The sequence below is a fragment of the Photinus pyralis genome, unplaced genomic scaffold (assembly GCF_008802855.1).
Source record: "Photinus pyralis isolate 1611_PpyrPB1 unplaced genomic scaffold, Ppyr1.3 Ppyr1.4_LG3a, whole genome shotgun sequence".
NCBI classification, from domain to species: Eukaryota; Metazoa; Arthropoda; class Insecta; order Coleoptera; family Lampyridae; genus Photinus; species Photinus pyralis.
Window position 1 is genome coordinate 1,196,048 of NW_022170509.1, and position 24,109 is coordinate 1,220,156.

Consider the following 24,109-nt stretch of genomic DNA (forward strand, 5'->3'; position numbering starts at 1 on the left):
TTTTTTTTTTTTTGGTAGGTGGGGAAATGCTCCTTAAGCACACTCCGGAGGGAAAATTTCCGGAGTAGTGTGGGGCTCTCCTATCAGGTATACCCACTAAAACCCCACCTTAGGCTCGGCTTCTAAGGCCATTTGCCTTTCAATTACACACAAAACAAACCGTCAACATAATATAAATATTACAGTTTATCATTAAAACCAATGCTACTAATAAAACGTAGAGTATTTAGGCATTTGTCATTGGTATTAAGATTTTCCGCCCAAGTATCACTTATTTTGTTAAAATCTCGCGCATTCCTATATTCCGGGCAAACGCATAGTATGTGTTCCAAAGATAAATCCACTCCACAGTGGTCACATTGTGGCCGATCATCACCCGCCAACAGAAATCCGTGGGTCAGAGCACTGTGACCGAGTCGAAGTCTGAATAGTCTCGTTAAGGCCAGACGAGTCATGCCTAAAGGAAACAAAGGCCCTATTTCAGCTTTGACCCTTTTCAGAAAGGCATCAGACTCCGCCCACTGTCCATTCCAGCGTTCATACACACGCGCTTTCACAACCCCACGTCGTGCTGCATAGTCATGTCTACAATGTCGGCATATTCCAGTTGTAGATATGCAAACTCCTCTCTAGCTCTTTCTCCTAAGGACCTACATCTATACAGACGGGCGCGCGTGGTTACGTCTCTTAACAGATGGTAATTCGGATGATTACCATCCATCGACACTTTGAGGTAATAATTTACCACGATCTGCTTTCTTCGAAGAGCTAGAGGAAGAATGTTTGCCTCAACGTATAGTGACTCGACGGGACTGGTCGGAAAGGCTCCAAGGGAGTATCTTATGGCAAGATTCTGTATTCTGTCCAGCTTGCCAAGCAACGTATTACTACTACATGTAGAATACACAGAACATCCGTAGTCGATCCTTGATAGTATGAGACCTTTATATAGGTCTAGCAGCGTCTTGGGATGCGCTCCCCACTTGTGGTGAGCTAAGACTCGGATGACATTCAGGGACTTTCTACATGTAGTAGCAACGTTCTGTATATGCGCGGACCAGCGTAGCTCTCTATCGAACGTTAGACCCAGGAACTTGACCTCTTGGACCACGCTTATTATGCGGTCATTCATAAATAAAACCGGGTCATAATGGGGTTTGCGAAGTCGACAAAAATGTGCAACCTTCGTTTTCTCCTCTGATAACACAAACCCAACAACGTTGGCATTATTACATATTTGATTTATCGCCACTTGTAATTTACGTGTTATAATACCGACGGTCTTATCTGCACAAAAAATCGTCAGGTCGTCGACGTATAAACATTTTCCGATTTCGTCAGCAACACCTCGAGCTATCTCGTTGATGGCAATGCCAAACAGGGAACAGCTAAGTGTGGAGCCCTGCGGCACCCCATTCTCTAAAACGTGCTCGTTTGAATAAGCGTCGCCAACTCGTACGACAAATTTCCTATTTTCCACAAAAGATTGTATAAACTTTGGCAGATTCCCTCGTAGATTATATTTGAACATATTTTGTAGTATACCATACCTCCAAGTCATGTCGTATGCACCCTTGATGTCAAAGAAGACCCCAACCAGGTGCTCGCCACTGTCGAACGTATTCAGAATACGATCGCTCAACTTGACCAGATGGTCAATAGTTGATCGTCCCTTCCGAAAACCGGTTTGATATGGGACGTATATATTGTTACGTTCGAGGAACGTTTGCAACCTCCCGTTTACCATCTTTTCCAACAGTTTGCCTAGACAAGAGGTCAAACTTATTGGACGGTAGTGTTGTGCTAACAGCGGGTCTTTTCCCGGCTTCGGTATAGGGACTACAACTGCCTGTTTCCATTCAGAAGGGTAAGTTGATTCGATCCAGCAGGTATTAAAGAATTTTAAGATGATCTCTTTCATTTCAGCACTACAGTGACGAAGCATCTGGTTATGGATACCATCTCCTCCCGGTGAACATGACTTGGTGTTACGGATTGCTTCATCTAGATCTTCTAGGTTAAAAGGTAGGTTATCATCTAGAGTTTCATCGGTATCAAAGTTTATAGGTGTCAATTCTTTCTCGATTTTAGCCTCTAGAAAAGTACGAGGATAATTGAGTGAACTGCTAACTTTATAGAATTGATCCGCAATAATGTTACTTATTTCCTGCAGGTTGTTGGTAACTACCCCATCTGAGTTACGCAGAAATCTGGGATAAGCGCAACCGATTTTACCGGATATTGCTCCTACCTTCTTCCAGACTTCGCCAGTGGTTGTCTCCGGTGTGATGGTGGAAACGTATCTTTGCCATGAGTTTCTTTGTGCCTCTAATATCCGCCGGCGACACTCGGATCTTCGTTTTTTAAATTCGATTAAATTCTCCATTTTAGGATGGCGACGGAACCTATTTAATGCTCTTTTCTTTAATAAAATTTTTTCTTTTATTTCAGGTGACCACCACGGAACCATCTTCCTTATATTGCCAGGTTTAGATCTTGGAATGCTGGCCTCGGCGGCATTTAAAATAGATGAGGTTAGCGTATGGAGATTTACCTGGCTTGGCGGGACGAGCAGCCGTGTGAAAAGTTCCCAATTTGCTTGTTGCATTTTAAATTTGGCTATCGTTCTCACAGGAGTGTTCCTGCCTTGCAGGGTAATAATTATGGGAAAATGGTCGCTATGATGCAGATCACTTTCCACTTCCCATTTTACGCTTGCATGTATCGCCGGTGAACATACCGATATATCGATGGAATCGAAAGTACCGGATCTCACATTAAAGAACGTAGCTGAATCATCATTCAACAAGCTTAAATTTTTATCCTCGATCAGATCCAACAACTCCCTGCCACGAGCATCGTCTGAGCGGGAGCCCCAAACGGTGCTGTGAGAGTTAAAATCCCCAACTAGAATAAAAGGTGCCTGAAGCTGATCTACGATTTTACCAATCTCTTGGACATCATAAGTATTATTGGGAACGTAAATATTACACAGTGTAAGAGAACTGCTAATTTCAAGTTGTACCGCTACAGCTTGATAAGGCGTATCTGGTTTAACCCGTTTATAAGGTATGCCTTGTCGGATGAGGAAGGCCACCCCTCCACAGGCTCTTGCTGGTGAGTAAAAATCCTTTCTTATCAGATTATACCCTTTAATACTGTATTTTGTTCTAGGTACCAGGTGCGTTTCTTGAAGAGCAATACACCAAGGATTATGCTTTTGAATTAGCAGTTTCAGCTCATTTAAATTGTTGGAGAGTCCTCGACAGTTCCATTGGACAATTTTTGTTGTATCCATTAAATGACAATCACAATTGAATAAGCAACATATAAATATAAATAACAATAAAATAACGGTGTATATGAGGACATTCACAATAAATATATGTACACTTTTACATAAACAAATGATAGACAAACAAAGCATATATGTATATCACAGGTGTAATCACAGACTAATTACTAAAAATTTGCGGGTTTCCCGCCGTTTTTCGAGGAATGCGGGGCTTGCCCTTCGGCCAACCCTTCTTTTTCTTTTGATGCTTGGCCTCCTGCACCGTCTCCGAATCGACGGAGGTAATGCTGGAGGACCTCGTTCTGGTTACTGACGTCCTACGTTTTGAACCACGCGTTTCCGCGTCCATGGGCTCAACTTCAGACGGCTCTGACAACAGTGCAACTGTCTCGCTTAGTTGCGAGGCTGGTTTCAGTTGAGTTGTTCCAGATATGGTTTGAGAACGTTCAATTTTCGTGGTAAGTACTTTCATAAAGCTTTGCATTTCTTCCTGTATTATTTTCCTGATTTCAGGTACGGTGGACTGATTTGACAGTGGCGTAGCGGTTACCTGCGCGAAAGGTACACTCGGAACAACAAAGGAATCAACCTTCTTTTTCGCCTCAGGATACGACAACTTGTGCAGCACCTTTACTTCCTGTATTTTCATCTCATGCTTGTAAATTTTGCAGGATTTCGCGATTGCCTTATGAGGACCATTACAATTCGGGCACTCGACAGGAATTTCACACTGAGAACCCTCGTGTGGTGCTTTGCCACACACGCACCTCTTCTCCTGCTTGCAATTCGTGGCGGAGTGTCCAAAACGTTGACAATTAAAGCATCTTAAGGGGTTCGGTATGTAGGGACGTACTTGCAATGGATAAAATGCAGCCATTATGGATTTTGGCAGACGCGGAAAATTAAATGTAAGAACATGATTGGGAGTGTCGTGAAACTCTCCGTCACGTTTCGTCCTTATCCGCCTAATGTCAATCACACCCTGGTTTCGTAAATTCTCTATTATCTCCTCAATGGAGCAATTTAACAAATCCCTACAATACACAACCCCTTTTGATGTATTCAAAGCTGTATGCGGTTCTACTTTAACTTCGAAATCTCCTAACCGTGTCGTTTTCATAAAGTGCTTAGACTGTTTACTGGTTCGGGTTTCTACGAGAATATCACCTTTCACTTTTTTAATAGTTTTGACTTCACCCAATAGACCATACAAAGCCTTATTTATTAGGAAGGGACTTACGTTCGTAAAATCACCTTCCTTCCTTTTAAGTACCAGGAACCGGGGCACAGAGTCCTCCGTCTCACTGGTACCAATATTTCGCGGCAATGAAGGAAAATCCTCCACCTCCGCGCCAATCGTAATTGTGCCGCCATAGCCTTTAGAGTGTCCAGTAGAAACATAGCGTGGGTCGTCAAACGTTCCAGCAGCATTTACTTGCGCCGTGATCTGGTTCCCTACCACGGACGCCGAGCAGCCGCTTGATATCGACCGGGTGAGGCCTGCCCGCTCCGCCTCGCTCCCTGCCGGCTCTGGGGACAATCCGAACCCCTGAGCAGTAAGATGTGGGCGCCCCGAAGGGCTCGAGAAATTGTTCATAGCGTGTCGTCAACAATTGCATTTTATCGCTACTGCCAGCGGGCCAAGGCCTTTTTTTGTGATTTCTAATTTTTTTTTTGACACGAAACAAAGACAAAAGACTAGAACTACCAAAGAAGACAATACAAACCACCTGGGACAGCTTCGCTTCACCACTGCTGGCAACAGTGGCTACTGAGCCCCCCCACCACGACAAGGTGCTTCCCTTGGGGGGGTATTATTATTATTATTATTATTATTATTTATTATTATTATTACGTTTTTTGTAGTAAAAGTAGTTTTTATTTTTTTAATCGGAAAAGGGGGGGCGTGAGTAATTTTACTTTTCAGAAATGTGGCGCCATGGGAAGAAGTTGGGGAAGCACTGCGCTCCACTGTAGTAACATTTGTCTACTAGTGCTCGATTATATGTGACGTTTTCAGATTTAATCTAAAATTTACATGGATTATTAATAATTCGTTTAAACAATTCAACAATGATTATTTCAACAATCCCAAAACCAACTTGGGTACAAATTACCAAGTTTTTAATTCACTATTAACTTCACTTTGGAATTGTGAGAGTGAGTCACGCCCATAAACCCTGATGAAGTAGCAGGGACGGCAGGTATCAGATTATTATCCAAAATTGAAAAATTAAAGATGTTTGGTTAATGTTTATCAAGATAAATCAATCAATAAATAATCTACATTTTACATAGCGATTCATCTATTGTATCTATTGTTGTAGTACACGGAAAAGCACATAAAATTATAGCCTCTACCCTTTTTAACAACTATAATTTTTTTTTAACTCACTTTTACCATTGTTTAAATTTAAATACTTTAATTTACATAATGATTCGTTAATTGAGAGTGCTGCATTTTTTGTAGTATGTGCTCTCCTTTGAGAGCACACAGAGATGTATCTAGGGTGGGGCAGGCAGGGCGCGTACCCTGGACTCCAAAGGGGGCGCTAAAATCACCAATTATTAAATTTAAAAATCGAAATAATCCACAATAAACGACATCATATCAAACAATCTCATGGAATGAGTGGTGGGCACTTGTTCGTTCGATTCAAAATTATAAATTTTTATAAAGACATACTATTACATAACGTTTCGTCTATTGCAACCTTTTTTTGAGTTCCAGATAACACCGGTACTTTAGAATTCGGTTTTCCGACTAAACTACGCAGGTACTAATTATAATTTTCTAGATTCAAATTAGTCTGTAATTAATTTGAAATTATAGTCCCATTAATTTGAAATACGGAACAACTAGGGGTGTTAACGTTATGGCGCTCTAGAACCGTTAAATAGTGTTTACAAATCCCGCATGCAGCTGTATGTCTTACATTTTAAAGCGTTGTTTTAGCTATCAAAATTATTAAACCTAGTAACAAAATGGTATTACATCTATATCTATGTTGTGTTTTGCCAGTTTTCAATAACGCATTCGCGGCTTATTTTCTTTAAATTCCTTTGAATTTCCTTCCCTTTATACGATATCTTTGACTCCTCAGGTTCCTCAGCTATCCCGCATACTTGCCACTTGTCTATGAAAAATGCCATAAATCAATTTTTTGTAATTGCGTATTGATTAATTTGATTCTGACCTTTTGCTGCACACAAACAGATCGCACTATATTTTGGGTCATCCTAAATCGCCAATGCTTACTATTTACTAATAATACAAGTTAGGTTTTGAGTATGATTCTATATTCCATATACAGTTTTTCTTTCTCCGAATTATTATCTGTTGTCGAGGTTAAGCCAGAAAAATTGATGTCCAGTTTGTGTAATATACAACACCAACATTGTTTGCAAACGGCGTGATAAGTGCCCAAATTTCTGTCCTCTTGTGGAAGTGGACTGCAAGTATGTTCTCATTTTATATAAATGCACTTAATCTCCACTTTGAAGTGGCTTTTGAAGTAAAAGTAATTTGTGGTTGGTGGTCAAATTTTGGAGCAGAAGCTGAATGTTTGGTTCCGGTTAATCTTCAAACTGACCTGAGACAACGACGCCATTTACATTTTAGTAAAAGCACTGAACCTACGGCCCAACGTTTTGTTAGTCAAGTAGTCATTAATGAGAGTCGCAATATCCATGTAAACAACGCACTACTCGTATGTCCTTTGATAACTTGGCACTCATCTCTTCGGTGTGCATGTGGAGCACTTCCACGTGTATAGTTGAACGTATTAATTCTCTAATTGAAATTATTCAGTGAAATAAATATTTTCATTCCGAACAGTAGCATGCCCTAAGACTATGACACGTTTTGAACTATCCCACTGCCAAAAAAATACACTGAAAACGTTCGTTCTAATTTCGTAACCTACCGCACAAAAATTAAAATTAGCTTATTTTTTAATGCATCCAAAGTTCGTGAACCATTGAATGAAAAAGTTAAATCGAGGAATTGCTTAAATATTTGGTGGACGATGCAAGTCACCTTCAGTTATTTCGAGCGTCTTCTCCAATTTGCTAATTCGTGTTCGGATCACTGTCGTTTACCTCAGTATTTAATACTTATATTAGTAAAAATTAGGATGACGTGCTGCTGTAGATACAATATTAGAAAATATCCTTCGTTTTAATTATCCTTTTAAGCGAAACCTTTGTTCGTACTTTTGCGTAGCAATTATTATTGACTTATGTTATCTAATCGTTTTAGTATGTTTTCTAGTCTCTTTATTCTTAGAATTTGTCAATGTTGTAAAAATATTAAGGCGCGAACAAGCAAATGGGTACTTATTTATTTGCACTGTCATTGACCTGGAGTTGGCGAGCGAAATGAAATCGATTTGAAAAAAATACAACGTGCCACTATGAGTATGCAAATTAAGGTTATTAATACTAAGATTTGAACAAAGTCGCGATAAAGAGTAGCGAAAATGTAATGGAGGGCAATCTGTTGACGTCATTGTCGACCTTGAAGGAATAACTAATTGTCAATCAGCCATTGACCCTGTTATTGCTGGATCCAGTAGATGAGTAGACAACCACGCGACATCATCTTCCAGTTGTAGACATGCACTTGTTTCCACAATAATTTCATAATTTTAGCACTATTTGCGTAATACTTGCGAAACGAAATGATTAGCACACGATTACCTAACCTTAAGTAATAGTAAAAATTGTTTAAGTCGCAATACTGTTTTGCTGCACCCATCAACACAATGATAACGCCAATTATCGACAAAATATTTTGGACTACATTTTATAAACAAACGTACCTATACAGTATGATCCTTTACGCATAACTCCTACAAAATGAAAATGCCACTAATATTGCTCTCGTTTGACAGTTGGACAAGATAAGTGCTTTTCCAATACTTGGAGTAGGTATGACAATAGATTTTGGTTATACTCACGGTCCATAGTTTTCTGGGCATATTTGAAATAAAAGTAGCGTACCATCTAAGAAATTAGGTACTATACGCTACGAGTGGATGTCCACAAAAAAACTGCCATGAAGATAGGGATGAAAACAAAAGTTAGACTGAGCGAAGACTATTAAAAAAGCCCATCCACCTGTTAAAAATAATTAATTTTAACTTAAGCCACGGATACCAAACGGCCAACTCATTACTAAACATCCTTGGAAACAATTGTTAAAGTGTTTTCTACTACATCCATATCGAATTCTACTGGGAAAGTTTCAGTTCCTTTAAAAAGTTTTAAAACTCTCCGCTCAATACGTTCCCAATCTAAATCACCTCGCAATACTATTGGCGAAATACATTATGATGGTAGGGCTCTTTTTGCTGTGCACAAGAGATTGAAAGATTTAGCCCAAAAGTGATCAATTTTGATATATAGGGTGATTATTCCAAAACAGATCATAAGGCAAATTAACATGGGAAAAATGTTTTTTGCAGATTGTTGCTCCCCATGTTAACTCAGAGGGTTTATAATGACATCAATCGTGTGATACGCGAATTAGTTCATTTTCAGTTGTCTTTCTCATCATTTCATAGAAAATGTGCAATAAACTAATTGGACATTTTCTAAAGCTTTCGACACAGACGGAACGGGGCGCTCATTAAACTGCACGGAAAATCTCGCACGCTACGGAAACTAATTTCCGCTGTAAACGTTTTTTATTATAAATCCTTTTTCCTCAGTGAAATGCATTTTTCAGAAAAATTAGTGACAGTATTCCGTATGAAAGTCAGTAAAGTAATATAATCTTATACATAACAATTCTCTAATCCATCAGGTCCAATTTTCCAACCGTAATTTATTGGTGATGGTAAATTAGGGTGGGAATTTATTTTCTGATTTCATTCATAACATTGATAGCGACGTCTCTGTATTGCGGTTTTCAAAGCTGCTAGAGTGGGTGGCATATTTTGAGGTGAAACTTGTCTTTGTGTGAACAACCCCCATCTCAATTCTGATAGGGTTTTCACACATTTCTTGGATGATGAATAATGAAAACCTCAATCTGATCCAAATCAGTGTCATGATACGTTTCACTTTTGCACAAGCATGCTAACGCCTGAAGCGTGGACTGAGTTACCTCCAGAAACTTTTTCCAAAAACTAGTTTTAGCTTTTCCCTTGAAATCTTTTGCGACATTGGATCCCTAGAGGGCATCATGAAGACCTGGAAGTACTTTAGGTCTGGACTGACTAAGAGATTCGTGTATTGGGTGTAATGGTATTTCGCGACAGGTAGAACCATACAAACGAATACACTATCATAAGGTAATAAAAATGTCCTTCACAAAGTAAGCACTGAAACATCCGTGTCTGGTGAAAATATTCTCAGTATTTTTGCTCCTCTTTTAGATACATCTATAAGAAAAATATTGGGATGTCTTCTTGGGTCAAACAACAGTTTTTTTAACATATAGGATCTGTACCTCGTTGTCTTCTTTTTGCAAAATGAACAAACTCTTTTTCTTGAAATTCTGGTGATTTTTTAAAAAATGCCTGTAGAGGTAAATTGAGAGAGAAAGTAAACGTAATTTGACGAACACCTGAGATAAGCTTGGGAAGGACTTTTGGAATACTTGGAACGAATTTCAAGGGAAATCGAGGAGGAATTTAAGGAGCTTCAGATGAACGTATTTTGAAAAAAATTTGAGAGAGCTTTTCTAAAGTAAATCGCATAGAATATTTACAAACAGACACGATGGCGGATATAAAAAGCGATTTTAATTATAACTATAAAAACTGGTAATAATCAAATAATGAAATACGTAGTAACAAATGTGCTTCAGAAAAACACATCATCTCAGATTTTAGTCTAAGCTTTAGTTCATTGTTGCGAAAATAGTTACAAGACGTTTTTTGGTGTAAAAATGTGGGAGCTACTGCAATAATACCAACACTGTCATAAAGAGATACACCGGCTACGACATTTCGAGCGTTCAAGCTGCTCAACCGTGTACGTAAAATAAACTATTACAAGAAAATTTAAACGTCTTCCTAAGGAGAGATAAATAAATCAAGGATATTGGATGTGGGATTTATTTAGAAAATAAACATATAGAAGTTCCTGACGCATGTGTTTATTTGGGTTGTATTTATCAATCCATACACAAAACTTAATTAATTATGAAAGACCTATGTGATAACTTGCGAAATTACTAATTGGCGTTACTTATATACCGATCCTTATTTCCCACATTTCAAAAGCTAACGTTTTGTACGTTGAAGGACCAGATCGCGTCACTGGGACTTAAGGGTCTTAAGGGTTCGTTGAAGTCTCGTCCCCTATTTGTGCAGCAAACAATAATTTTGAGCGTCCTAGCTCGAGCTATTGCGATCACCGTTTTGTAGACATGTTAAAATGTCATCAAATGTCAAATTTTTTTACTAATTTACTAATTCTATAAAGGTAAAGTGACGGTACATAAACTTGCAATATAAAATCTACTGGCTAGCTGGCTTGTAAAAATTACAAATATAGTGGAATGCGAACAATTAGCTTAGGATGCAATGCAGTGAGCATCATAATAGATTGGAACCAAAATTATTTTTCAGGTTTATATTCCTATTGGCATGTTGAGGCGCCATCTTGTATAATGATCTTGTATTGATTATTTTGGGTATTTTAATAGTTGCCAAGAAATAATTATCCGCACAAATCCGTACTAGAGCAACACAGATGTAAATGTAAAATTAGCGCACTTCTTATATTTTGCATAATACGATTATAAGTAGTGGCAGAGCTGGGCAGTATTCGATTTTGTAAATACTTTTTAGTATTCAAATCCTTTAAAGTATTCAAATACTTTGTAATTAAATACTTTTATGGAAGCAGTATTTGTTTTTGTAACTCAAATACTTTTACAAATATTTAGTATTCGAATACTTCGTAAAGTATTCGAATACTTCGCAAGGTATTTGAATACTTTGAGAAGTATTCGAATACTTCGCATAGTATTTGAATACTTAACCTTCCTTTTTTTACCAAAAATTGATTACTCCAAAATTTCTCGGGAAAACACTTTTTCTTATTAATTTTGGTGCGTAGAATCCAAAACAATTCGTACTTTTTCGATCAGACTTCTCAATAAAAAGTTATAGACTAGAAAAGAAACCAATTTCGAAAGAAAATTCAAAGGGCTGTAACTTTTGAGCTAGTAGCCCAATCTTGGAACTGTTGGAAATTATGGATTCTACAGGCCACATTCTATAAGAAAATTTTTTTTCCGGGTCGATCTGAGACAATTTTTTTTTGCGGGCCTCAAAAAAAGGCAGTGTATAACCTTCCTTTTTTACCAAAAATCGACTACACCAAAATTTCTCGGGAAAACACCTTTTCTTATTAATTTTGGTGCGTAGAATCCAAAACAATTCGTACTTTTTCGATTAGATTTTTCAATCAAAAGTTATAGACTAGAAACCAATTTCGAAAGAAAATTCAAAGGGCTGTAACTTTTGAACTAGTAACCCAATCTTGGAACTGTTTGAAATTATGGATTCTACAGGCCACATTCTATAAGAAAATTTTTCTTCCGGGCCGATCTGAGACAATTTTTTTTTCGGACCTCAAAAAAAGGCCTTTTTTACCAAAAATCGACTACACCAAAATTTCGCGGGAAAAGACTTTTTCTTATTAATTTTGGTGCGTAGAATCCAAAACAATTCGTACTTTATCGATCAGACTTCTCAATCAAAAGTTATAGACTAGAAAGCAATTTCGAAAGAAAATTTAAAGGGCTGTAACTTTTGAACTAGTAGCCCAAACTTGGAACTGTTTGAAATTATGGATTCTACAGGCCACATTCTATATTTTTTTTCCGGGTCGATCTGAGACAATTTTTTTTTCGGGGCTCAAAAAAAAGCAGTGTATAACCTTCCTTTTTTACCAAAAATCGACTACACCAAAATTTCTCGGGAAAACACTTTTTCTTATTAATTTTGGTGCTTAGAATCCAAAACAATTCGTACTTTTTCGATCAGACTTCTCAATCAAAAGTTATAGACTAGAAACCAATTTCGAAAGAAAATTCAAAGGGCTGTAACTTTTGAACTAGTAGCCTAATCTTGGAACTGTTTGAAATTATGGATTCTACAGGCCACATTCTATAAGAAAATTTTTTTCCGGGTCGATCTGAGACAATTTTCTTTGCGGGCCTCAAAAAAAGGCAGTGTATAACCTTCCTTTTTTACCAAAAATCGACTACACCAAAATTTCTCGGGAAAACACTTTTTCTTATTAATTTTGGTGCGTAGAATCCAAAACAATTCGTACGTTTTCGATTAGACCTCTCAATAAAAAGTTATGGACAAAAAACAAATTTCGAAAAAAAATTCAAAGGGCTGTAACTTTTGATCTAGTAGCCCAATCTTCAAACTGTTTGAAATTATGGACTCTCGATCGATCTCGATCTCAGACAATTTTTTTTTCCGGCCTCAAAAAAAGGCAGTACTTTTAAGTTATTCAAATATTTGAGAACAATTTAGAAATGTTTAGGGAAAGTTTCCATTGTCACAAAATCAAATATAAAAATCCGATACATCTGAATACCGAACTCGATAGTCTACGTAACTTAAAAACAATAGGGACCTTTCTTATATCCTTAAGACCATGTGTACCAATTTTCAAAGCGATTGCACGTTTCTAAACAAGTTATCATGCACACGGACAAACGGATGGTCAAAAATGGATCTGTTCCAAAATCGCTAGGATTATTTTCAGAAAGGCGTACGTATCATGTGCACGACGTACGATCGCTTTGAAAACTGGTACACGTATTCTTAAGGATATAACTGGTATAAGAAAGGTCCTGGTAGGTACCTCCTATATAATAATATAATAATAATAATACGCTTTTACTCCCCTTAAATTTGTATATAACAATAGAAATATAAAAAAAGCTAACCCCATACAAAGTATAACTTGATTTTTTAAGTAGTATTAAGCCTTTTATCTAGTATACTATTTTAAATTTTTAATGTATTTGAGTGACAAGTATTTGAATACTTTTTACTGAATATTCGAATACTTATTCGAATACTTTTTATAGTATTCGAATACCTTTGATAGTATTAGAATACTTTTGAAAGTATTCGAATACATTTGAAAGTATTCGAATACATTCTAAAGTATTTGAATACTTATTTTTGAAAGTATTTGAATACTTTTCAATGTATCTGTATCTAGTATTCGCTTGTGCTGGACGTAAAAGTATTTAGTATTCAAATACCTTTGATTTGTGTAAATTATTTACTATTTAGTATTCAAATACTTTTTGAAAGTATTCTGCCCAGCTCTGAGTAGTGGACACAAATTCATGTGTAAGTTTGCGGACCTACAGTAGTGCAAAAAAATAAAACGATTTGAGAACCACCCCTGTAGTCTGTACACTTGGTGCTGTAGGGTAGATAAAATAGATCGACTTTTGATGTGATGTTAAGTGATTTGTGTGAACTCCTAGATGTATAAAATGCCTTCTTCTTTTATTTAAAGTATTCATTACGCTATTCACTTGCACGAGTATGTTACGAGGATTGTCCAGTTAACTCCGTCAAGTCAGACACAGTCCCTGAAGGTTCCGGACGTATCCGAAAAAGGGGATGTTTCCCTTGCATACTATGACGTTTCCGATCTGCTTGACTCTAACGAATTGCTGTAAAAAAATCATTGGCAAATTCTTAATGTATCGAATTAGGGTGGCTTCCATCATTTCCATTCAATCAAGCAGGACGTGCAGCAGGTTCAGGATGTTCAGTTGATTTCTGACTATGACAACCCCTCAATGATCCTATCACCAGTTTGCAGTTCGTTTTTGGAAGATACTCATGACCCATCATCAATGCAGCAGCTACTGAATGAGCCCGAAAAAATGTCTTGAAAAGCATTCCTAATGCTCTGAAAGATTACGCAATTCATTGTATGTAGTTAGTGGAAAGAGACGAGACCTTTATTTAATGTTCTAGGGTTAAAAAATGATTTAAGTAACATTCTTCGAGAAGTGTAGGTAATGGGATGGTAATGACTGAAAAGAATGCGAGGTGGAACACAAATGCAAAGGCAAACACAACACGTGTATGTAAAAGTACTGAAAAAAAATTATTTGTAACCTTCAATATTTGCAATTAATATGAAGTCTTGCAACGTGCAATGCACCATCATCCATTTTTAATGTATGAACTGTGTTGTTATTGGAATCTATTTCCGTTATTGTAAAGCACCTGAAGTTGAGGTCGGAGGAGTGCTAATAATCCTTGAAAATATTAAAAAAAATTGTATTTAAGGAAAAGGAGTAATAAATTAAATAATAAGTTCTCGTCGGGGTCGTAATTGTTGAAATGTTATATAGAGACAAATGAATTCATGGCCAAAGCAAGCCTCCTAGTTGACCATGCATCTCGCGAGGCCTGTGCCCCGTTGCACTCAAACGAACGATTTGTCCCCGCTCAACCCGTCAAAGCGCGAGCCAACCAAGGTTAACTAGCTGCAACTGAAAGCTGAAACTGAAACGTTTTAGGCCGTCTGCTGCACCGTCAATCGAGTTCCTCACGATTATCTAATAATAATATTATAACGTGCACCTAAATCCTAATGTTAATAGTGTTGGGGTAGTCTTGCCTTCCCTTCATTTTTTCACTTACATAACGCTTTATTCTACGCTCTAACGTGTTCGATACAGGGGCCACTTTATTATTTAAACTACCTGTACCTTTCAAACGGAGAAATTAATAAAAAGTTGAAAAGTTCAACAGATCCTTTCAAATGATTGAGTAATATTTCCCGGTTTATGAATTATTTCATAAAAAAGTCGCTGCGCTCATCCACCCTTCCTTTATCGACTATATATACCATCTCTTTACTATTTTCAATGTTTATGTAATTTATGTAGTTATAGATTATAGTCATAACTTATAATAATTATAACACTACAACAACAAGAAAGCAAGAAATGTATTTTAAATATACTATAATATTTCAATTAATTTTAAAAGTATGCGCTACTGTCACAGCTTTTGTTTGTCCCTCTGTAGGCATATCTTGCTGTCTTTTTCAGATCTTTATTTTAAAATGCCCTGGAGGTATGTTTTAATCTGTTCTATTTACAAGAGCTCTAAGGGTTACGCCATGGAAGGTTTTTCTAGGTCATTTGGCTAAAAAGTTACGACGAAAAACGGTTCTACCTTCGTGCCGCAGATTATCGAAGGTAAAAAATTAAAAATCCTTGGTCACTTACACTGAAGAATGTCATGATTTCACGTGATAAAAAATGATTCAACCAAGTAAACTTTGTATTGAAGACGAAACGTTGGTAGGAATAACACCCATTGTTACTCATTGTTTCAATTAAACTCCGTAAAATAAATGATTGTAATCAGGTTAAATTTGGTCACTCTTAAATGGGAGTTTAACGTGATAATGCATTTTCTGGTCATTTTCTCTGAATATTCAATTCGCCGATTTCGACTATACATTCAACAATATTGTTACCATTGTTGTGATCTGGTAGTTTTGTATTCTTTATAGCGAGTGCTTTTCCGTAATGAATCGGCAAAGAGTATTATGCATGTAAGTGTGGATTCCATAAAAAAATACTTAAGTTTAAAACTAAAAGGAAATTTATTTTTAGGGAGAATTTGTAGGGTTGGTTATAATTGACGTAACCATAATCCATCTAAGAAACAAAAATGTTTGATGTACGACAATAGTTACAACCTCTGCAGTCGAGGATTGCTATATGCATGTGAGTGTGAAATTTCTCAAAAATTATGTAAGTTTAAAACGAGAATGAAATTTAATTTTAGAGAGCAGTTTTGGGGTTGTTTATAGATCATTTAAACATAATCGATCAAAGAAACAAAAATATTCGGTGCGCTGCAAAAGTTACAACCCCTGCAGTCAACGATTACTATGCATGTGAGTTTGAAATTTCCAGAAAATTACGTAAGTTTAAAACCAGAATGAAATTTATTTTTAGAGAGCAGTTTTACAAAAATATTTGGACCACTACAAAAATGCATCATTGTTATGCATGTAAGTGTGTATTTTCTAAAATTTACGTAAGTTTAAAACGAGAATGAAATTTATTGCTAGAGGGCCGTTTCGGGGTTGCTTGTAGATCATTTAAACAAAATCGATCAAAGAAACAAAACTATTTGGACCACTACAAAAGTTACAACCCCTGCAGTCGAGGATTGCTATGCGAGTAAGTATGACATTTCTAGAAAGTTACCTAAGTTTAAAACGAGAATGAAATTTATTCCTAGAGGGCAGTTTCGTGGTCGCTTATAGATCATTTAAACATTATCGATCAAAGAAACAAAATCATTTATAGTACCACAAAAGTTACAACCTCTGCGGTCGAGAATTGCTATATGTGTAAGTGTAAAATTTATAAAAAATTACGTAAGTTTAAATCTAGAATGAAAATCATTTCTAGAGGGTATAGTTTGCCGGTTGCTTAGAGATCATTTAAACATAAATCGGTCAAAGTACCAAACATATTTGGAGCTCTGCAAAAATTACAACCCCCTGCTATGCATGTAAATGTACAATTTCCACAAAATTACATAAGTTTAAAACGAGAATGAAATTTATTCTTAGAGAGCAGTTTCGGGGCTGCTTATAGATCATTTAAACATAGTGGATCAAAGAAACAAAAATATTCGGTGCGCTGCAAAAGTTACAACCCCTGCAGTCAAGGATTAGGTACTATAGGTATGCGTGTGAGTTTGAAATTTCCAGAAAATTACGTAAGTTTAAAACCAGAATGAAATTTATTTTTAGAGGGCAGTTTCGTGGCTGCTTAGAGACCATTTAAACATAGTCGACCAAAGAAACAAAAATATTTGGACCACTACAAAAATTACAACCCCTGAAATGCATCATTGTTATATGCATGTATAAGTGTGTATTTTCTAAAAATTTACGTAAGTTTAAAACGAGAATGAAATATTATTCCTAGAGGGCAGTTTCGGGGTTGCTTATAGAAAATTTAAACATAGTCGATCAAAGAAACAAAAATATTTGGACCACTACAAAAATTACAACCCCTGAAATACATCGTTGTCATGCATGTAAGTGCGTATTTTCTAAACATTTGCGTAAATGTAAAACGAGAATGAAATTTATTTTTAGAGAGCAGTTTCGGGGCTGCTTAGAGATCATTTAAGCATAGTCGATCAAAGAAACAAAAATTTTTGGACCACTACAAAAATTACAACCCCTGAAATGCATCATTGTTGTGCATGTAAGTGTGTATTTTCTAAAAATTTACGTAAGTTTAAAACGAGAATGAAATTTATTTTTAGAGGGCAGTTTCAGGGTTGCATAAAGATCATTTATACATAAGCAATCGAAGAAACTAAAGTATTCGGAGCGCTGCAAATGTTACAACCCCCGCAGTCAAGGATTACTATGCATGTGAGTTTTAAATTTCCAGAAAATTACGTAAGCTTAAAACGAGAAAGATATTTATTTATAGAAGGCAGTTTCGGGGCTGCTTATAGATCGTTTAATGATAATCGATCAAGGGAACAAAAACATTGAACCACGTCAAAAGTTACAACCCCTGCAGTCGGTAATTCCTATGCTTGTGAGTGTGAAATTTCTAGAAAATTACGTAAGTTTAAATCTAGAATGAGATTCATTTCTAAAGGGTAGTTTCCGGGTTGCTTAGAGATCATTTAAACGTAGTCGATCAAAGAAACAAAAAGATTCGGTGCTCTGAAAAAGTTACAACCCACCTAATCAAAGATTGCTATGCATGTAAGTGTGAAATTTCTAAATAATTACGTCAGTTGAAAGCGAGAATGAAATTAATTTTTAGAGGGCAATTTCGAAGCTGCTTACAGATAATTTAAACATAATCAAACAAAAAAACAAAAACATTTGGACCACTATAAAAGTTACAACCCCCGCAATGAACGATGCTATGCATGCTAGTGTGTATTTTCTAAAAATTTACGTAAGTTAAAAACGAGAATGATATTTATTTATAGAGGGCAGTTCCTGAGTTGCTTATAGAACATTTAAACATAATCAATCACACAAACAAAAATATTTGGACCACTACAACCCCTGCAGTCGAAGACTGCTATGCGTGTAAGTATGAAATTTCTGGAAAGTTACCTAAGTTTAAAACAAGAATGAAATTTATTCCTACTGGGCAGTTTGAGGGTTGGTTATAGATCATTTAAACATAATCAATCAAAAAAACGAAAACATGTGGCCCACTAAAAAGTTACAACTCCTGCAGTCGAGGATTGTTGTACGTGTAAGTGTGAAATTTCTAAAAAATTACGTAAGTTTAAATCTAGAATGAAAATCATTTCTAGAGGGTAGTTTCCGGGTTGCTTAGAGATCATTTAAACATAAATCGGTCAAAGTACCTAAAATATTCGGAACTCTGCAAAAATTACAACCCCCTTAATCAACGATTGCTATGCATGTAAATGTAAAATTTCCACAAAATTACATAAGTTTAAAACGAGAATGAAATTTATTTTTAGAGAACAGTGTCGGGGTTGCTTAGAGATCATTTAAACATAGTCGATCAAGGAAACAAAAATATTTGGACCACTGCAAAAGTTACAACCCCCGCGATGCACTATTGCTATGCATGAAGTGTAAATTTTCTAAAAAATTACGTAAGTTTAATACTAGAATGAAATTTAATTTTAGAGGGAAGTTTGGGGGTTGCTTATAGATCATTTCAACATAATCGATCAAAGAAATAGAAATATTCGGTCCGCTGCAAAAGTTACAACCCCCCTAATCAACGATTGCTATGCATGTAAGTGTGAATTTTCTAAAAGCTAAAACACTACGTTAGTGTAAAACGAGAATGAAATTTATTCCTAGAGGGCAGTTTCGGGTTTGCTTATAGATCATTTCAACATAATCGATCAAAGAAACAAAAATATTCGGTCTGCTCCAAAAGTTACAACTCCCCTAATCAACGATTGCTATGCATTTAAATGTGAATGTTCTAAAAAATTACGGAAGTTTAAAACGAGAATGAAATTTATCGTTAGAGGGTAGTTTGGGCGTTGCTTATAGATCATTTAAACATTACCGATCAAAGAAACAAAAATATTCGGTGCGCTACAAAAGTTACAACCCCTGCAGTCGAGGATTGCTTTGCTTGGATATATGAAATTACTATTAAATTACGTAAGTTTAATACAAGAATGGAAGTGATTTTCGAAGAAACAAAAATATTTAGTGTGCAACAAAAGTTAGAAACCCTGCAGTATAGATTTGCAAGTGTGAATTTTCTAATGAACTTAATCCTGAAACGAGCAGAAAATTTATATTTATAGTTGCAGTTGCAGTGCTGATTATAGATTATTTAAATATAATATTGCAAAGAAATAAACATATTTGGTGTACTACAAAAGTTACAACCCCCACAATCGAGTACTGCTATGCATGTAATGTGAATTTTATCATAAATGTGAGGTTAAGTTAAAACGAAGACATACCGGTTGTAGGATTCGTTATAGATTATTTAATCATAGGAATGAAAATATGTGGTGTACCACAACCCCAAGCAGTCGGAGACTTATATACATAACAAATTCAAACTTAGTTAAAAACACTTTCATATACCAATCAGAATGTCAGATTGCCAGGAATATCATAATGGATTTGACTTTTACTAGCTAATTGGCACAATTAGCTCATATTTCCCAATCGTGTATTATTGTTTTTATCAGGCGTAGTTAAGGGGGTTGGGGGAAGCACATCAGCTATTTGTAAACGGTCTCCGCAAAACGAGACAATTTCTAAAGTGAAATTATATGAAAACTTATCGCAGGAAGACCCGAATAAGCCACACATGTGGAAATTTTAAAAGTTTACGTTATTAACTTTTACTTATGGCCCGAAATTTTATAATTTCGAGTTATAAGTGGAAGTGATGCGAGTCAAACTGCAATTTTAGATTTCGATTTTCGAGTTCGATTCCTCATATAAGAAATTTAATCTATCGTGAAAAGTTAGGTATTTATTTTTTCTGCAAGCATGTATAAGTATTCCTCAATATCTAATTTTTTAATTTATTTGGAAAGAAAGTGTAGATCCTATACACAAAAACCCTACGGGTTTTAACTGTTGTAGGAAGAATCGCCTCGGAAAATTCCCTCCGGCGAATTCGCTCCCGAAAGATTAGCCCAAGGGGATTTCCTTCTCAACGGTAAGATTCGCCCCCAGAAGTAAAAGCTGTTGGCTCTCAACTCAACAGAGAATTCGCCCCATACGGAAGAATCTCTCGTCAGGAACTGAAAGGAAAATTGGGCACCACTCGTCTTTGATTCAATTGCTCAATACTGTCAAATTGCTCATTGAATCTGATAATGAGATACACAACCAAAACTATTCCGTGAAATTCCACCTCCATGCCTGAGCTTACTTTTCAGAATACCCACCTCACACAAATGCCATCCAAAGAGACAACGCCCCTTCAGTATACATAGTTGCTCAAAACCAATTACCAAATTACTAATTACACCGTCAAATTTAATCGGGGTTTAGGGTTACACATCGTTTAATATCCATGGCAACAATTTGTTGAGTCTATAGGGTGCGTCCGCGTATATGTATTTACCTCCATGGAAAATTCTCCCCTATACACCCGTTCACGACAATTTGAATTTGGCATTAATAGTGACAGCAAATTTTCCGAGAGCAAACCTTCCGGATGTGAATATTGCGGGGGCGAATTTTCGTAGTCGAATTTACCGAGTCCGAGTTTTCCGCCCTTCTCATGCAATATTGTGTCTAAGATGTGCAAATAAATAAATTTGTCCTTTTTGTGAAAACACGGCGGGGGGTGGGGGATGCTAGCTTTAACTTCGCTGTTTCCCAATTCCTATTACTAGATCTGAAATTATCAACAACGCCGAGGTCCTATTTTGATAGGTACTGAACCTTCCCAAGTCTATTGTTTTGCAATTTTTCTTGTTATTATTGCATGCAGACATTGGACTTGGTTTATGCTTTGTGACGCAATTAATTCAATAGATTTGAATGAAGTGCTTTGATTTTGGGAATGTTGCACGAAAAAATCTGCAATAGCCCTGGAAATCGGAAAGGTCGATTTTTTTGTTATTCCGGAATTAATTTGCATGTGAACAAACGAAAATACTATCACAGATTTAAATTTAAATCTGTGATACTATGTACCTAGGTACGTTCGTTAGAAAATAATTTTTCGCACTTGAATATTTATAGCTTTTTTTGTCCGTAATAACCTAAGACAACATAAAAGTGAATAACAAGTCGTAGTTATAACAACGGCCTTGTTTTTAACCAAACGATTCCATGAAATGTATGATAATATAAAAATATTTACTACGAAGAGACGTTGACGGAGCAAGTATATAATGTAAATATTCAAGATTACAAAATTAGATGTTTTTATGTAGAAGGAATAATTTTTCACGACCATCAGGGACGGTTCAAGAGACTGACTGGCCGACTGCCTTGAATAGTCCATTGGCCCACCATTTTGCACATATGCACTTCGTCTGCATTGTCTAATGTCTGTGACCCCAAAAATTTGGGCGTTTACTCGTATAACTGCACTGCATGTGTTAAACGTATCTATTTCAAATTTGGCGTCTGCATTTTTACGTCGAGATAATTTCGCCCGTCGCATGTTCCTTTAATTTATGTCAGATCTTGTAAGTAGTAGGTGCTAGGTGAAAGATTTCCAAATAAAAGGACGGACAAAAACGGAGATAAAAATAAAAACATTGTCCTAGAGCAGGGAATATTTTTAAGTTACGAAAATAAATAAGTCAATTCGTGTAAAGGATGACGGGAAAGCAGATTAAAAACAGAGAGAGAGGCCCTGAACCCGTGCGATGCACTTTGCTGAAGGTCGTATCCATCGAAATGAACATGTCGTATTCACTACGTAGTGTCTGGTTCACGGTACACACAACTTATATGGCAAAAAAAACTACTTAACCCATGAACTTGTTCGATTATCAAACAGCTACCTGTTCCATTATTGATATTCCTCAAAATAATCTTCCAAAACAATGATGTAATCTGCACAAAGCCATGCTGATTTATTTTTAGTTATTTTTCAGCCGCCTCTTGCCGCTTTTCATTTTATGAACACACAAGTGCATCGTCCTGCAATGCAGTTCGGAAGGGGCTCTGTTAAGGTTTTCAAAACAATAGGGGGCAAATCTCAAGAGAAAAAGTTAAAAGACCTCATTTATTTTATTAATACTTTTCCACGTAAAATTGCGAGGAAAAGTGCTTCTGAGTATCGAATTATTCCGAATTATTAATAAGTCCCGAAAATTTTCTCGAGCGAAAATTCGCGGAACTTTGATGAGTAAAAATAAGTTGTTTTTAATGTTATGACATCCTTACATCATTACGATCCTTTGGTCATGAGCTACCTAATAGTAGGCAACCTAAAAAACAGTTCTGTACTCGCAAGTTTGTGATACGTTTTTCAATGTATATTGCAGAATATACAGTTTTCTGAAAAACTCTCTAGGAGCTTCCAGCAGGGAAGAGCATCTCATAGTTATTCCTGGGGAAATCTTCTTCCTTCCACAAAGGAATGTGTATTTTGAGAGCGCTTCTTCACATTTTTCTTCTCGCAGTGCCTACCTCGAAGCCAGGGAGGTAGCAAGAGAGATTTTTATGGGAGTGCATGCATGTAGGTGGGTCCAAAAACAGTTTGAGAGGCACTATCCTTTATACACTATTTACTTCAGATACTATTATAAATTGTTGTTTATATTTGTATACAAGGGAGCTTATAATCGACAAATATGCACTGTACGGTGATCTGATGATAAACATGAGGATTTCAGAAACTGGTGCAACAAAGGGGCAAGCATTGTAGTTTTGCAATTCGACTCCATTTTTATACTAAGGGATACTAACGATACGCATAGAGTCGCACGCCGAGGGGTCTTTCTTGGCGACTTCAAACAATGCACAATACACACGTCATGTAGACCCAAACAATATGAGTCCCTCTAACATCTATATACGAATCTCCGCAGACACAACAAACTCTATCAATGCTGGACAGGTTTTTTCATTTTGCAAAATTGCTATCATATTTGTAGGAAATGTAATTTTTCTCTCGGCGCCTTCTATAAGACATTTGTTTCAGTTTGTGCTGGATACTTAGAACATACCAAAAAATTATGATTCAGATCACCTTAATTTGGTCCACCGTCACAATCAGGTGTATCTGCTAACCCAATGCTATGTAAATGAGCCGGAAAGCGGCCATGTCCAAGTTTTAATCTTGCAATTAAGACGCAGGCAGATTTCTATACAATCCGACAAGGCATGACGCTAATTTCGTAGGGATACCAATTTTTACAAGTTTTTGTTGTAATAAATATAGGTATCCTAACCACCATTCTATTTGTACTTTCCGTATAGGCTCAAATGTTCTAGTTAAAGTCTTTACCGATTCGTGGTAAATGGTAAATCAAGTCATAGCTGATATTGTCAATTCCGGAGAAGTATTGGTTAGTATTTTTCATAGCCACTTCTAATTTCGACAAAACAAAAGTGAAAAGGCCTTAAAAGATAGTGTTCACGCTCATCTGTTGCTGTGAGTGGTTTATTATCATCAATAAATGACGGTGCAAGATTATTTATAAAGGTGTTCATTCCCTCACTTGCTTCCCAGGAATGGCTCTTACTTTGGGTAATTTTTCCATTAAATGATCACTTTTCACTCCTGGTAAACTTATTTAAATTTTCACATAATTGTTTACAACTGTCTCTTTTTTATATCTT

General features: G+C 36.4%; 1 long non-coding RNA gene across 1 annotated transcript; it reads left to right on the forward strand.

The window, feature by feature from the left end:
• The first annotated feature begins 2,279 nt into the window (after positions 1-2,279).
• LOC116165274 lies at positions 2,280-3,423 on the forward strand. The gene is made up of 2 exons (XR_004144120.1): positions 2,280-3,117; positions 3,175-3,423. It is a non-coding gene; the product is annotated as an uncharacterized LOC116165274 (long non-coding RNA).
• Positions 3,424-24,109: the final 20,686 nt, after the last annotated feature.